General features: G+C 49.4%; 1 long non-coding RNA gene across 1 annotated transcript; it reads left to right on the plus strand.

Annotated features, from left to right (window-relative positions):
* The first annotated feature begins 3,793 nt into the window (after positions 1 to 3,793).
* On the plus strand, positions 3,794 to 9,083 carry LOC141574843 (uncharacterized). The gene is made up of 3 exons (XR_012501985.1): positions 3,794 to 6,325; positions 7,024 to 7,104; positions 7,380 to 9,083. It is a non-coding gene; the product is annotated as an uncharacterized LOC141574843 (long non-coding RNA).
* The last annotated feature ends 5,020 nt before the right edge of the window (positions 9,084 to 14,103 follow it).

Genomic DNA, 14,103 nt, shown 5'->3' on the forward strand with positions numbered 1-14,103 from the left:
AGGATTTTCTTGATGGACCTATGTCCCCAGTCTGGGGTGGGACGAAATCACATGGTTCCAGAAACTTCTGGCCTGTCCTCGACTGGCACTTCTAAAAGCACTTGCTCCACCCTCTTTCCTTGTGTGATTGACTCTTTGGATGTTGGAAGGCGTGTTTCTGTTTTGTTTTTTTAACTTTCTATGTTATTTCTCTGGACACTGGGGTGGTGGGGGCGGGCCATTCTGTGATCCTGCTTTATCCACCATCTTTAAACAGAAGTCTAATCCATTTAAAATAAGTTTTAGTTCATTAAAAGTCTGCTTAGCTCCTGCCGCTTTCATGACTGTTATTCAAAATAAAGCACATCTGAAAAAAAGACACTGTATTCCCTACAGCCTGGGGGGTTGTGGGTGGGGGAAATAATTTAGTACTACAAAGAATTAAGGAGTTTCTCCTTCTCTTTTGATAGGCTGAAAGATGTCCTAGGTGAAGTGAGATTTCAACGGCTGATAGAAGGAAAGGCTGAGTGGGGCAGCCAAGGCTGTTCATCTACAATGTCTCAGTTTCTACTCCTAAGAAAATACCAATCTCATAGAGTGTTGGTGGGAATCCAACGAGATAATCCTTGTGAAAAGGTTGGGAGAACCTTAAAACACTCCATAAGAGTAAGGGGTGGTTACAGTTTGAATCAACAATGAAACGGGGCCTTTCTTGCCATTAGAAGAATTCACAAAGAGGCTTGGGTGAGCCGGCGCCACGGGTGCTGGGTAGGAGATCACAGCTCTGGGTGGGGTTGAACCAGCTGACTCCAAAGGCCTCCCCCGCCCCCAGGAGCCCCATCTGTCACAGGGGCCGGGATCAAAGCTCCCACTGTGCCCGCGCTTTCTGCTCTGCTCCAAGGAGGGAAGAAACAATGAGCCCAGCTTGGCCAGAAGACAGGGTTCGCATTGCTCTCATCATTTGCAGGGGCCTCTCTGCAATCTCCCCAAGATTCCAGCCACCAGGCAGGACAAGCTACCCAGTTTGTGGGACTCAGTGCAAAATGAACATGTGGAGTCCCCTGTTCAAAAATGTAAAGATTTTCCAGATGGCAACAACAGAGCATTTAACCAAGCGCAGGTCACACGTTTATGAAGTTGGCCCTGCCACCAGGACCACCAACAAGGAAGCCACTGAGGAATGTAAGGAGCCAGGCTCCTGGGGGGTCCTCCTTGTCCCCTCTCTGCCCCCCACCCAAGGCACTGTGGCAGAGCCAGGATTCAGATGCTGGCAGTTGTCCTCAGAGCCTTGCCTCTTAGCCACTCGGATTTCCTCTTTTTCCAGGGGTTCAGCACAATGGCTCAGAGAGGGGAGCTGCGGCGGGACAACTGCTACAGGAATGGAGCTGGATCACCAGGCTGCAGCCTCTCCTCCTTCACTGTCCTTAGTAAAACCACACCAAACCCACCAAGGAGGCAGGCAAGGCTGCCGGGAGCAACAGGCAGAGACAACCATGCACCTCGTCCAGGTAAACGGTGTCTTAGTTAGGGTTCCTTCTAAAGCCAAGCCTGATATAAGGCTTTGGGTGCAGGAAGTTATTTGGGAGATGATTCCTGGAATGGGTCAGGGAGCAGAGGGCATAGAAAGAAAAAGGGATGACAAAAAGCCAATATTGGGGGCCCTACTGAGGCCACCACTGTAGACAGAGGGATCACAGCTCTATGGGAGGCTGGGCAGTCACCCACCACCTCCTGTTCCCCTGTTGATGAGGGACTGCCCCTGCAGCTGTCAACTTCCCCAAACTTCAGGGCTGCCCCTGCAGTGAGTGGGAAAGGATCCCCAGGCGCTAATGAAGCCCCAAGGCCCAAAGCAGAAAGACTCAGGGCCTGTGCTTGAGGTGGGCCATGCCTGAAGTGGGTATGAGCCCAGCCATTCACCACAATGGCAGCTGAAGACAGCAGGCTAGGGCACTGCAGTGAGGGACACCCCGGATGTCTGGATAGGGGATACCAGATTCCCCTGGGAACTGGCCCCCCACAGAGGATGGGGGCAGGCGTGGCAAGAAGATCTGTGTGGATGAAATGTCATTTGCATTGTTCTCCTGTGCATTTCTTTGTTTCCTCTCCCTTTCCTTGTTGACTGAAGTCATGTGATATTCCAGCTATCCGCTTAGCCTGTCCCCTCCCTGTCACACCGGGGAACCAGCACCAGAACCCTGGCGAGTGGGATAGTGGGGCATTGTTTCCGAAGTGTGTTTACCGCGTGGACTGGGAAGAGGGTGAAAGAGGGGAGAAAGGACGCATCCTGTTACCCTTACAGCCGCATGTTGACACCCCCCAGATGGCATCACAGAGATTAGCCGTGGCCCTGCTGAAGGGCTCCAGGGGATGGGTTAATCCCCAGAGGCTTCGTAGAGAAGGAGACTCAAAGCCCAGTCAAGGATTCAGAGCAAACTTTGCTGCTGGCACGAGAACCCCGGAGACCCCCACTGTCCCGCCCCTCAGTCCCCTCCTCCTCACAGACTCACTGGGGGCTCGGCCTGGCAGCTGGCTGGGGGCTGTCAGGGCTGCTGGCTCAGCAGGGCCTGCTCTGAGCCTCTTGCCAGGCCCTTCTTTCCCTCCCCAAGCCCTCTTCCCTTGGCCACATTTCCTCGAAACCACTTTCTAGGTCCTGGTTACCTCCCCGACTCTTCTGAGAAACTGGTTGCCAGATTGACCAGCCCAGAACCTCTGAGCCTGTGTGCCAAGGAGCAAGTCCGGGACTGTTGTTCATCTGGGAGGGGAAGGACCCTGGCCTGGGAAGTAGGGACCCTGGGGCCGTTTCTCAGCCCAGCGTCTCTCCAGCAGTCAGGTCACATTCCCTCTGCCTCCATGTCGGCAGCAGAGATCAAAGGGAACAGCACATATGAGGGGAATTTTTGAACCAATGGAGTTTTATGGGAGTGGAACATAATGACCATTGTTTCTGCCCTTGCTCCTGGCATCGTATTAGGGCTTCCTGGCACCCGCAGTGAAGTTCGTTATTTGGAACTTGTTCACTTGGCAAACTCCTCTTTGTCTGGAATCTAAACTGAACGCTCCAACAGGCCAGTGGTGAGTTGTGCCGGGTCGTGGTGTGATGAAATGGGCATGCGATCTAGGACCTGAGCCAAGAATTCTCCTTACATATCCAACTTCTAGGAGCTCCGTGGCCTCGGGCAACCTCCTCGATTTCTTAGAACCTTTGTGATTCACCTGATAAACGGGCTCATTATGCCTGCCCTGTCTGCCTCCTGGGTCTCATGAGGGTCAAGCTAGATTAAAAGGGTGAACTAGATGCTCAAGTATTGTATAAATGTTGTGAAAACCTTTCTGACTTGATTCCACAGCACGCATCCACCCACCAGGCCTGGTGTGGACTTGGAGGCACAGATGAGATCCTGAAATGTTTCCTGAATCTTCTGAGAGAATCAGGGCACAAGGGAAAGACACCAGGGATATGGGTAGTTGTCACCATTATAGTGGTGGTGGTTGTTTGAAGATATTGCAGATCAGAGAGAGGAAGGAGGGAAGGGATGGACTTGGAGTTGCAGAAAAGGAAGGGAACATTAGTAAGAAGTCTCTGGGGGGATGGCAGGAGCCAGAAGGAAGGAGCAAGTCAGGGCCCACAGTGCAGAGCCTCCTTCTAAGGAGGTGTGTGAGACAGGCTGGGTCTGCAGGAGGGGGTACAGGAGGCAATCAGGAGGGGGTGCAGGAGGGGTCTGCTGGGGGTGGTGCAGGAGTGGGTGTATAGGGGGTGCAGGAGGGGGCACAGTCTGGGGTTGCAGGAGGGGCTGCAGGCAGGAGTGTAGGAAGGGGTACAGGAGGGCCAGGAGAAGATGAGGCAGCACATGTGGCAAGTGAAATTGGCTCCCCCACCTGCCATGCTGGAGAACCCCAACTTTTCTCATGTGTCAGAAGGGCCCTCCCCCCACCCATGAACCATGGATGAACCGTGATTGGTTTAGAATCTTATTCTATACCAGTGATTAGCCTATTAGTGTGACCCAGTCCTGGCCAATACAATCTGGGAGATAGTCTACTGGAACTCCTGGGAAAGATTTTCATCTTCTTGATTTAAAAAGTAAGAGAGAAATGAGGGAGGCTCTTCCCTCCTCCCCATCAACATTCCCCGGAGCCTGTGCCCACCCACCCGTCATTAAGTATCTGAGCTGGACAACTGGCTCACGTTTCTAATCAGCTCCTCCACTGCCCACACCTTCCGTGACTGGTTGGTGTGAGAGGCTGGAAGGCCAGAGCGTGGGAGGGACGCTAACCCAGAGCCTGGACATTGTTAAGCTTCTGAATCTAGGAATTCCCTCCAGGCTTCTTGATGTGTGAGACGGGAAACAATTTAAGCCTCTTGTAACCTAGCATTCCACTGACGAGAACCCAGGATGAATAACATGGATAATACGTGCCACTGAAGAGATCGTTAGAGTTTGCACGGCACTTTTATATACACTTTATGCTATTTGATGGTCACAAAAGGTGAAAGGATAAAGGACCTTTTCCTCTTTTTAAAAATACATGAGGAAACTGAGGCCAGGGAGGGAAAATGACCCCCAGAGTCACACAGCTAACTGCCAGTAGGTCTGATAGCACAAGGCAGGGCTTCTGACTCTTGACCCAGTAGACTTTCCATTCCACCTGCGAGAGACGAAAATCAGAGCAAACACCAGGAGATGCAGATGCCTCCAGACACTAAAACGGAAGGTCAGATAGCTCCTTATTCTCACCTCCGAGAAGAGTCCAGGGGAGAATAAAGGAGAATCTGATCATCAGCTCTTGATCAGCCACTGGGTCAGGGAACTGAGCCCAGGGTGGAACCCGACAGTGCTGGTGTGGGGATGTGGACAAAGAAGGTGGCATGTTCCGCCACCACTCCCTTCCTTCCATTTTTTTCTTTCCATCAACAAACATGCACCAAGTGCTTCCCATGGACTAAGCACTGTGCTGGGTCCGCGACACTGAACAGAGCGGACAAGGTCTCCTGGAGCTCATCCTCTAGTCAGGAGAAACAGAAGACAACTCAGTGAAGGACAGCTGGTCCTCCTTATTCTCAGTTCCACATTTGCAAGCTCACCTACTTGCTGGAACTTATTTGCAGCCCCAAGATCAATACCTCCAGCACTCCCAGGGCCCTCCGGGGACAGGGCAGAGCAATGAGAACTGAGTCGCCGGATGTGCATGTTTGGGTGGAACCCTCTTGTTTCAGCTCTCATACTATAAGTACAAGGGTCCTTTGGGGGCCCACGTTTGTTTTTTCATTCTTGTGCTTTCTGTTGGTGATTTCGTTGTTTAAACTGGTCCCAAGCACAGTGCTGAAGCTGACTGTCCAGTATTTGCAAGGGCAAGAAGGCTGTGAAATGCCCCACAGACAAGACGAGTATTACGTAAGCTTCCCTCAGGCACCAGTGCTGTCAGCTGGGCGTTCAGTGTTAATGAATCGACAGAATATTTTAAGCAAGGTGTCCCTAAACAGAAACACACATAGAACATGGTTTGGTCTTGATGAAAATGCTGTGGCCAGAGGCTCGTAGGTCCTTAAACCTGTGTTTCCCCGATGGCTCAATATTTGCTAATTCATTGTTCATGGCAACTTTACAAAACATAAAGACTACCATTTTGTTTATGAGTGCCAGGAGGAAGATCAAACAGGGAGTTGATGAGTGTGTGAATGGGAAGGGGGTTGATCAAGGGAGACGTCTCCAGGAGGTGAGATCTGCAGATGAGAAGCAGGCAGCCAGCTCAGAGACCTGAGCCGAACATCCCAGGGGCACCGGCCTTGGGTGGGAAAGCTGTGGGCAGGGCTGGGCATGGCTGGGCAGACTGGTGCCTGTGCAGTGGGTGGGCCTATGAGAGGAGGCCAGAGGGAGGGCCCCCGAGGACCACACAAGCACTTAGCCTGAAGCCATTGGATGGTTTTAAGCATAGCAATGAAATTGATTTCTGGATTTTCAGAGCTGCCAGGCTGCTGTGTGAAGAATGGATCAAAGAGATCAAGATGGAAGCAGGCTCAGCTGGCGGGTGACTACAAGGTCCAGGCTTGAGATTAATATGGCCCCCACCACGGTTGTGACACTGGAGACAGATTTGGGGTATATTTTGGAGAAAGAGTGAAACTGGATAGGCTGATGAATTGAATGTAGAAAGTGAAAAAGGAATTAAGATGACACCTAGGTTTGGAGGCTGAAGCAAGTATAGGAATTGGGGTGCCAATCGCCCAGATGGGGATGACTGGCGCAGGAAGATGACAACATGTAAAGTTTTGAGTACCTACTCGCTATTAAACAGGACCTGTCACGTGATTGGAAACACGAATCTGCAGCCCAGCGGTGTTGGAGAGGTAAATTCGGACATGAGGGGACTGGATGAGCTCACCCTGGGCTGGTAGGGGCTGGGAACTCCTGCAGGATCCAGACAGAAGGGGGTTGTGACAGGGAAAGCCATGGCCTGAGGACAGGGCACATGGAAGTGAGGCTAAAGGCTGAGGGAGCTGAGGGTTTAGTTGGTGGTAGAGATAAAAGGCAGACCTGAAACATTCAGATGCTCCAGGCTTGGAGACGGGAGGCACCGCCTGCAGCCGCACTCTGTTGTAGCCGGCAGGACCAAGCTTCCTGGTGAGTAATCAGATCTAACACCAGCCTGGCGCCCACAGCAGTGCCTTGCCCTTTCCCACCTGCCAGTAAGCACCTGAGCTGGATAATAGCTGGTTCACATTTCCAACCAGCTCATTTCCCTGATGTCAAAGATGTAGCTCTTGGGGGCTGGGCATTCAGTGGAGCGACCAAAGGCAAGACTGGCCTGGGCAGGGGATTAGAGAACCTTTGGGATTCCAGAGCCGGTCATCATCTTAGACAATAGTGGGGCAGTGGGAGGGAGCAGAGATGGAAGGAGGAGGAAGGACACACTGGTAGCACGAGGCTCTGGTGATAGCTGTGTTGTGCCCGATAAATAAATCAGGAAGGGGTGATCCTGTAGCCTGAGGCAGTGTGGTGAGGCAGTTCACGCACAGGCTCTGAAACCTGACCCCTTGCCATTCAGATTTTAGCTCTGCCCTCACTCCCTGCCTGGATCAGCCTCTCCATCTGCAGAAGAGCCCCGAGCACAGTGTCCTCATGGTTGGTAAGAACTCCATTTAACTTCTAGCTCTGAATTCAGTGATGATTTCCAAGCTTCAGGTCACGCCTGCAAGGATGACAGAGAGGTGGCTGTGGCTGGATTAAGGCTGTGGAGGGGGCAACAATATAACAAACAGATCTGGGCAGCGCTCAGAACCGGTCAAAGGAACTCTGAGTTCAGTAGGATTCTGTGCAATCACTGCTTATCGTAATGATATTCTCGATCCCATATGCTGCATATGTTTCACACTTTTCATCTTATGTATTTGTCTCCCGCAGCTGCTGACAAATTACCACCAACTGAATGGCTTAAAACAACAGACATTGATTCTCTCACAGTTCAGGAGGCCTGAAATCTGAAAATCAAGGTGTCTTCCGGGTTGGTTCCTTCTGAGGGCCTTGAGGAAGACTACATCCCATTGCTCTCTCCTGGCTCCTAGTGGCTTCCCTTGGTGCTGGGCATCCTTTGGCTTGTCGATGTGCCTCTTCAGTCTCTGCTTCCACCTTCACATGGCCTTTTCCTCTGTGTCTCTCTGTGCCCTCTCCTCTCCTTATAAGGACACTGGTCACTGGGTTTAGCGCCCACCTTAAACGCAGGATCGTTCCATCTCAAGATCCTTAATCAATTATATCTGCAAATACTGGTTTTTCACAAAAGTTTTTTATTTTTAATTTTTTTGAGGGGGAGGTAATTAAGTTTACTTATTAATTTTTTAAAAAATGGAGATACTGGGGACTAAACCCTGGACTTTGTGTTTGCTAAGCATGCGTTCTACCACTGAGCTATGCCCTACCCCCCTTGCAAGTACTCTTTTGAAATAAAATCACATTCTGAGGCTCTCTGTAAACATGGATTTTGAGGAAACACTATTCAGTCCACTACAACTGGCCCTCACAATCTCCCTTGGAGCAAGAGGGACAGGTACGATTGTTCCCTTTCTATGAATTGGGAACACGGTCTAGAGAGAAGGGACCCAGCCTATGGTCATGTAACTAGTGGGTAGGAATAGATCCCAGATTTAAATTCCTGCCCCAGTGCTCCTTCCCCACCCAAGTTTTATTCTCTTTAGATAAGCGCCTTGTGTGTATATGTGTGAGAGACAGAGAGTGAGGGCAAGAAGGAGCTTTCGTCTTGTCCGTCCAGCTCTCCTCCCCCATCTGGCAAATTGACTTTGGCCTTTTCTTATCATGTGATTCCATGGAGACAATCACTCGGCAGGACACGCCACCCCACCCCCAGCACAGGGGTTCACCAGGGGCCCAACCTGACCCAACCTGAACACCACAGCACCGCCGCTGACTGCCTTTGACTGACTGATCCAGAGATGAGCCAATGTATTGTGATCCAAACCGAGCAAAACAGAGCCTCTTCTTAGCTACTTAGATCCTCAAGGCCTGAGAGCACAAGTCTCATTTTATTCTACTGGTTAAGCTGGGAAAGGAAGCCTGGAGCTGCTGGTGGCCACGAGGGATGATCCAGACACAAAGTGTGCAGATGAGACAGGATGGAAGGGGGCAGGGCACAGCCATTCAAGGAATGCTACAGCAATTAACATCAAAATGGTGAAAGATTCAACCCCCAGTAGGCCTTGAGGCTCAAGATGGTGGGAGATTTGACTTCTAGCAGATCTTGAGCCTCATTATACCCTCATTGTAATATATTAACATGGTGAATAATATGTCCACAGGCACCATGGCAGTCCCAAGGCCAGCCACGAAAGGTCAAAGAGTGGGAAATGGCCAACTTCCTGGGAATCCCAGCCCCTTCCCCTTAGACTGGTCCTTCCACTTATTAGCATATGAAGCCACCAAGCCCATAAAAACCAGCAACATGGCGCCTCGTGTCTGGCCCTCTCTCTCCCTCTTCAGAGACGGCCCGCATACTGTCCATGGGATGTGTACCCACGTTTAATCTGAGCGCACAACCCCGACACCTTGTGGCCTTTCTCTTGCCTTTCAATGTATCTCTCTGAATAAATCTACCTTCACTCAACTGTGGCTCGCTCTTGAATTATTTTCTGCGCAAAGCCAAGGACCCACGTTTGGCGGGGCACGTCCCAGGGGCTCAACCGAAGCCTGGGACACAGCCCTTCTCACGCCCCAGATCCATTTTCCTGCATCACAGAGGGAGACCTGGTGACACTGGGGCGTCTTGTCGCAGCTGTCCCCAGGCCCTTCCCATGGCTTGGTGGGTGGAGCCAATGTATTGTCCCTCTTGCCTAAATAGGTTCACACTTGTTTTCTGTCACCGGCAACCACAAAGGTCTGAATTCTCATCTTGGCACAAAAACAGATGTCACCTCACTTGGGCAATAAGAAGGTCAGTAAACAAATTTAGAAGTCATATTTGGTTTTCAATTTAATGGTAGACAGCACAGTATTAATCTAGAGAAATTAAATTAAATTTCCAGAATACAAAAGTGTTGACAGAGCTCCTTTTTTTATTCAGTATGAAACCGCAAAAGAGACATTTAAATAGTTTCATGATTTTTACTGGCTACACCCTGTGATAGGCAGACTTCTAAGATGGTCCCCAATGACTCCATCCCCTTCCCTTCCCTTGAGTATGAGCTGAACCTAGTAACTTACTTCTGACAAATAGAATAAGCAAAGGTGAGAGAATGTCTCTTCTGTGATTAGTTTACAAAAAATTACGTCGTCAACTCTGTCTCTTCCTAACTTTGGTGAAGCAAGCTGCAATGGTGGGGAGGCCAACAGAGCACAGAACAGAGGGTGGGCTCCTGCCAACAGCCAGCAAGGGACTGAATCCTACCGCCACCCATGTGAGGGAGCTCAAACATGGCTCAGGTCCCAGCTGAAACCTGATTACAGCTGGGTGCTGATTACAGCTGGATGAGACTTCCTGAAACAGAGGGCCAAGCCCAGCTGGGCCCAGATTCCTGACACACAGACACTCTGAGATAACGCATGTGTGATATTTTAAGCCACTAATGGTTGGGGTGATTTGTTACAAAGCATTTCCTGTACACACACACACTCAATGCAGATTTCAGTTCCATATCATGCTGGCAAGACAAGATAGAGTGTTCTGTCAACTGAAGAAAAACACACACCTGAAAGTTGTGTGGTTAAGTTTTATTCAGTAATCTTCCTGAGACTATAGCCTCTCAGATAGCTCTGATGAACTGCTTCCAAGAGGTAAGGGAGGAGCCAGGATTTATAGGAGTTTTTTTGCTAGAAAAAAAAAACATAGTCAAACATCAAAAAATTACTGCTGATGGGAAGGTGCAAAAATCTGAGGTCATTGAAATTATTCCTTTGATATGCATCTTAACTATCTAGGGCCAGTAGCCAAAGCACAGAATACTTCCTGTTTTTCTCCATCCTGAATTCCCCTCGGGGTACAGCCTCAGTGGGTGGCTGAGGTGGTGGCTAATGCTTGATCCTTGTAGAACCTTTTTTTTTTTTAAAAAAACACGTGTCAAGATGGCAGCTTTAATCATGTGGGCCAAGGCCCCTCAGGCAACATTCTTTGTTTACAGGAATGGCAGGCAACCCTCCCAGTCCACAGTTCTAGAGAGAGAGAAAGCAAAAAGAAGAGCTAGACGGGTAGAGAAAAAGAATGTGGGCATTGGAAGTGGGTGAGGAAAACACCGTTGTTTCAGACAGCTTCACTAAGGCCTTTGAACATTTTCTTTTTTCAGTTATGGGTATGTTTATATTTGCCTATCTTAGTGGTAGGAAGTGAAGTTCATTTATCCATTTGTCTTCTCATTGATCAACAAACATTTACCCAGTGTCTATAGTATGTTGGACCATGGGTGCTGCTAGGGTACGAAATGAAAACCAGGGGCAGGCTCCTGAGGAATCCACAGAGTCTGTGCCCACAGAGCATATGGTCAGAGCCAGATGGAACACAGTTATGATGCAGGGAATGACTGTTGTGCCCGGGTTGTGTACGATGGAAGCAGAGAGAACCAGGTCTAACCTGGCCTGGGCTGGGGCCCAGAAACCTCCCTGGAAGAGTGGATGTCTTGGTTTAAGTTAGCAGAGCCCTTGCAAGGACAGACCTGGGCCTGAACCAAAGCAGTGCCATAGAATGAAATAACTAATGGGGAAGGGGGTCCAGAGAGAACTTGGCTGAAGGAGATGGACCCAAGAATCCCTCACATTTCTAGCTCATGCACCTGGCAAGATGAGGATGCCATTAACTGAAATAAGGAAGAAAAGAACGGTTTTATGGTCAAAAGGACTTTTTTCCCCAAGTATTAGAATCTGACATATAAAGTAACTGATATAACATTTTCCAAAGATTCTCCTTAGCTTTTAGGATAACATTTAAACTCTGTTGTTCAGTACATGTGGCTCTCCAAATTCTTTCTTCTCCAGGTTTATTTCTTGCCACACATCAAAGTTCACCCTTAGATCCAGTTATATAAAATTACTAGTAATTCCCACATTCCATGGCTGTTGTATAGTTTTGCATATGTGATTCTTTATGCTTAGATAATTAATTGTCTATTGTGAACATCTGTTGTTTTTGTGTTCTCAGGATTCCTTCCTTTGGCTTCCTGCCCCTATCTTAATCCATGTGGTCCTGATGGAGCTGCCTATCACAGCATTCTGCTCCCTGGCCCCAGGGACGGGCAGGAGACCCAGGCCTCATCAAACACAGTATCCTACCCCTCAGTGATTGGCCCAGGACTGGCACATGACCCTATCTGGGCCAATCAGAGCCCTTCTCTGGGCTTTTATATATGGGTGTTGGGGATGGTTCTCTCTTTCCTGTGGGGCCAACAAACTGAAGTGATGTAAGCCTGGAACTTCCTGCGGCCATGCTCCTTCTGCCCCCTGAAACATGGAGGAAGCTTAACTGGTTAGGAGAGGATGAGTCCAACACAGAGGGAGAAACAATAGAGATGAGTGCAAGAAGAGCAGATCTGAAGGCTTTGTGAGGGTCTGAAGCCACTTCACCCAGTCATCCCAGTTATGGAGTTCCCTGGTTTGCTTAAATTAGTCCTGTCACTTAAACCTGTAAGAGTCCTGTAGCCAAAATCCCAGTTTCTTCTACCCACTTCATACACATCAGTTCCAACCTAATTCTTCCAGAAAGCCTTCTCTGACCAATTGCTCCTCCCTTCCCAGTCTGACGCACTTCCCTTGGGTTCTCATAACATTCTGGGCAGATTTCAGTGACATCCTTTCAAAATTAGATCCATTAAGGGCTGGTTGACATCTCTGTTTACCATCAAATCATAGGCTCCATGAGCCTCATTGTACTCACTTTATAGCTCAACGTCTGGCACAGAGGAGGTATTTAAAAAGCTTTTGATGAATGAATAACAAGTTCAGTTGAATGAATAACAAGGTTCTGCCTATGGAACCTTCAGGTGCCCTGGGGCTTTGTGGGTATACAAATCGTGGAGGGGTGGGTCTCTGCATCCGTGGGCCAGGTGGACACCAGTGGACTGTGGGCAGCAGAGGATGTAGTGCCCTAAGTCTCTTGCCAGTAGCTGATCCCAGAAGGGAAGGAGAGTAGTAGGATGGTGACTGGAGGGGCAAAGGGAGGGTTATTTAGGATTCCAAAGTCCCAAGTGTGTTTATCTGTTGTGGGTATGGAACCAGTGGGGAGAAAAGGGTGAGATTCAGGAGAAACAAGGCATAGGAAAAGGGGAGGGGGTGGGGCTGGAGCACCGGTGGAAGAACACGAAACAAGCATCGTTGATGGCAGAGATGGGCAGGGAGTGGGGTGTCCATGCCCGAGTGACTTCAGTCAGCAGCTCCACAGGCCAGTGAGTCGGGGTGGGTGAAACAGATCCTCTGTCTTTTCCCTCAGGTTCCCAGAGCCTTCAGCTTCCTTTTCCCTCATCACCCTCCACCCTCTAGTGAGCTAAAAGCTACTGCTGAGCTTCAGCGGCCATATCATGTCACTGGCCTCCCGCTGGGTCGAGACCCCCCCCCACCCCCACCAAGTGCTGGCCAGAGTTCAGGGTAATCCTCGCATTGTCGCCCGTGTTGTTGCTACCCGACCTAGGAGATCAGGTTCCCCCAGCAGAGTGTTCACTGACTTTGTCCCGGACCATGTGATCCTGTCAAGCGAGAAGTAAGGATGTAAATTATTGAGGAAACCTCAGGTTCTCAACAACTCCCTGGCGACTCAGATATGCCAGGAAACCTGAGTGGACCAACCTGGGGGCACTGCAGCTGGGACTGAACCACAGCACGTCCCAGGCCTGCCTGCCCCTGAGCCTGCAGTGATGGAGACCCCAAGTCTGGTGGCTCACCGGGGCCTCGGCAGCCAGGATTTCTCCAGATCTGTAGGGGAGAGAGCACAACAGGGAACTAATGAACTGAAGTGGGTTTGGAGGACCATGGGGCAGGAGGGGACAAGTGAGCCTGCGATGAGAGAGGGTCAGGAGAGTCTCGGGGGAACCAGCCAGATCCAGAGGGATAAAGGCAGAAGCGTTGTTGAGAGTGCTTTCAAATCCTTTCTTTTAATCTTCTGCTCAACACACATTCATCTGCTGTCCTCTTTAGGAAGAGAAGGGCAGGGGAGAGGACAGCCTCTCATTTCTTCAGGATGATTTGGGTTAGTGTTTCTTCACGTATGTTCCTAAGAACAATAAATAGTTGAGAGAGCCTGAGATCAAATAGTTACTGAGATCAAACGCATTCAGAAAATATGTGTAAACAAAGCAAACAGTTTTCTTTTTTTCATTTTTTTATTGAACGGTAGATGACTTACAATGTTAGTCTCAGGTTACAGCAAAGTGGTTCAGTTATACATACACATGCATGTAAATTTTCTTTTCAGATTCTTTTCTATTATATGTTATTATAAGAAATTGAATATAGTTCCCTGTGCTATAGAGTAGGTCCTTGTTGTCTATCTATTTGATTTATAGTAATGTGTGTCTGTTAATCCCCAACCCCTAATTTATCCTTCCCCACTTGTCTTCTACATCCGTGAGTCTGTTTTGGGGCAAACAGATTTCTTTATGACAATATTTTTATCAGAGCCTTTGAAGTCTTAATATGCTCT

Source organism: Camelus bactrianus, chromosome 23 (genome assembly GCF_048773025.1).
Source record: "Camelus bactrianus isolate YW-2024 breed Bactrian camel chromosome 23, ASM4877302v1, whole genome shotgun sequence".
NCBI classification, from domain to species: domain Eukaryota; kingdom Metazoa; phylum Chordata; class Mammalia; order Artiodactyla; family Camelidae; genus Camelus; species Camelus bactrianus.